General features: G+C 33.5%; 1 long non-coding RNA gene across 1 annotated transcript; it reads left to right on the forward strand.

Moving 5' to 3' along the window:
- Positions 1-552: 552 nt before the first annotated feature.
- On the forward strand, positions 553-2,319 carry LOC148763178 (uncharacterized). Its single transcript, XR_016025706.1, has 3 exons — positions 553-647; positions 1,297-1,380; positions 2,216-2,319. It is a non-coding gene; the product is annotated as an uncharacterized LOC148763178 (long non-coding RNA).
- The last annotated feature ends 821 nt before the right edge of the window (positions 2,320-3,140 follow it).

Below are 3,140 nucleotides of genomic sequence, written 5' to 3' on the forward strand. Positions count from 1 at the left end.
AAAGTTTATTTAATCCTCGAACTAGATCAAATAGGATTTTTAAGGTGAGATTAAGAGTTTCACAGTTCATGGATGACTTAAAATGGTAATTTGGAGTTTGAGGATCAATTTGGAGTCAAATCGGAATTTTCACTAACTAGGGGCAAAATGGTCATTTGTGACTTGGGGACAAAATGAGAATTTTAGAAAAGATTTTTTTGACCCCATTTGACTTATTGGAGTATAATTTGACTTATTGAAGTATGATTTGAGGTTTAGAAGTGAAAAATTTTAATTTCGGTATAATTTGGAGTATAGGAGTAAAATGGTAATTTTGCCACCTCAGGGGCAAAATTGTAATTTTCCACCACCAGGATATTTTTTCCAGCACATGGTCTTCCTTTGTCTTCATCTTTGACCCTTGACTAAACATGTGGTGGAGATAAAATGTTTAAATTTTTAAAATTTTAAAAACGGGCCAATGACATGATGCCATGTGTCATGCCTTTATTAATTTATTATTTTCCTTTTTAAAAGGCACAAAATCAGCCCATCTTCCACCCCATGGCCGGCCAAACCAGCAAGAAGAGAGAGAAAACAAAAACCAAACCCTAGAGAGAGAAAATCAAAGAAAAAGTGTGAATTTTCAAGGAAATTAAGTGAAAAAGGTGAGTTTTTTTCTATTAAGCTTGAGTTTTCTTATTCCCAAGCATTTCTCTTTATTTTCCATGATTAAATTACATGTTTTCATGATGAATTCAATTCTGAAAAAATGGGTTAGGAGAGAGAAAGTTGTTGGATTTATTTGATTTTAATTTATGTTAGTGTTTTTAGTTAGTTTAGCATATTTAGAAACAAAACAACAAGAAAAGAATTTATTTTCTCCCCCAACCATTAATGGCTGAATTTACCATGTAGTGAGTGAGGATGAGTTTGATTTTATTCTAGGAGAATTGGTTAAGGAATGATGAATTATGAGCCTAGAAAAATAATGGGAATTTTCAGAGCAAAAATACGAATTTTTACCCACTAGGGGTATTTTCGTAATTTGCTATTGGGACTGATAATTTGCACCACACTGAGGGACATTAAGTTAATTTGGGTGCAATTGAGGTATAGAAACTGAAAAGAATTAAATTGGAGTTTAAACGGACCCGTTAGGAATTTAATCGGGTGATAAGACGAATTAGGCCAATACCGGGTTTAGATAGTTACCAGTGCATTTTTGCATTCCATATCATGCATTGGTAATCTAAATTAGTTTAATTTTGATTTAGTACCAACTTGGTGAAACTCTCGATTTTGTATTGTGTCAAGGTGGTGAGTCCTCCGATAAAGGCAAGAAAATTGCATCCGAGGACCAGTAGACAGAGTGCTTCGAAAGTCTGCATTCTAGACATTGTGAGTAAACTTACTGTCATTTTAATTATCTAGGGTGGTTTTTAGATGCTTTCATGAATTCTACGAAAAAAAGAATTTAAAAAGGTAAATTTTCATGTTTTATGAATAAATGAGTTTCAATGAAATTAATTTATAAATTGTTTTGGAATTAATAATGATTTTGAAAAATAGAGTACACGGAGACTGTTAATTGTGGCAATTTGATTGTTTAAATTAACTGGCTTATGATAAATCGAGCATGATTGGCTAGTTGGCAATTGTATTGAAATGCGAATTGTTTGGTTACCTTGAAAAACTACGAATTACAAAATTGTCATATCATGTTATTGAGTTTTATTATATGGTGGATTATATATTAATTAATCACTGCAGTAGGGGGTTTCTGTGGACCAACCTTTTAGAGGGGCACGGTAAACCCCATTATATTCTTACCTCGAACGGAGAGGCGCGTAGGGTATCTCCTGGGGTAAAGTTTAGGGTTCACTTCACGCTAAACCACTACGTGAGGGGGAACTCAGCCAACGCCAAGGAACGGCTATGTTTTCAAAACAAAAACATGATTTATGTGAAATGTGAATTTTAATAGCCTTGGCGGTCTCGGTAGGATGCCTCGGCCAAGGTGTCCCCGAGAATGGATTTATGGCACAAGCCTAGATTTTTATGAGATTCATAAGCCTCTTTACGTGTTTTGAACAAAATGTGTTCTAATGCTATAACCCAGTTTATGATGATTTACTTTATTGTCTCCATGTACTCAACTCTAGATGTTTATGATGATGTTTGTTTACTCATTGGGATTTTATAATCTCACCACCCTCCTTTCCACCCATTTCAGGTTCAGTATAGACTGTAGATAGCTGATCTCATCGAGGACTACAGTGGGATCTGCATTTTCCAAACCGTAGGTTCACAGTCCTCTTTACTTTTGTTTATTCGGGGGCACTCTTGTTATTGTAAATTAAATTAAATATTTTGGCTTACTGTATTTAAGTATGTATAAATTTATTTGGCTTTTACGTTATAAAAATTATTCACGTATAACTCTATAAATATTGTTTTATAAGAAAATAGAATATTTTACTTAATATTTCTTTTATTTTTTTATTATATTCAAATAACCATAATTTCGTTTTAAATGAAGATTTTAGACTTTTAAACTGATTTTGAATATGAATTGTGTGTTTTGTACTTGTATATTACGTTTTAGCCAGTTTTAAAATTTTTGAGAAAAATGACCAAAATACCCTTGTGAGACGAAAAATTAATATTTTATTTGTTTAAAGTTGGAAATAGCTTAAAATATTTTAGAACACGATATTTGACAATGGTTGCTCACAAGGGAATAGGGAAACTGATAGTAAAGCCTTGCGGGGTTTCGGGTTGACATTCCGGGCAATAAGTGTCTACCGGGACACCGCGACAGTTGTCACGGGCTCGAGGGGAGTACCGGGTCGTGACAACACTACCCCCCTTAAAATAAAATTTTGACCTCAAAATTTCATGTATTGAACTCAGAGAAAATGTGGGGGTATTGTTTTATCATCTAATGCCCGACTTCTTATGTCCTCTCCTTTATAGGGAATTTCGATTTTTTCACCTCATTTACCTCCAATTCAAGTCGAGTACTTCACTTATATCTATTATTATCCTTTAAAATCAAATCAACAATAACCTTCACAATTACAATCTCTTATATCGAGACACCAAGCATGCTTCTATTACTATCATTAAGCTTGAACCATAACTCCATATTAATCATA

Source organism: Theobroma cacao, chromosome 4, assembly GCF_053813885.1.
Source record: "Theobroma cacao isolate CCN51 chromosome 4, ASM5381388v1, whole genome shotgun sequence".
Taxonomy (NCBI): domain Eukaryota; kingdom Viridiplantae; phylum Streptophyta; class Magnoliopsida; order Malvales; family Malvaceae; genus Theobroma; species Theobroma cacao.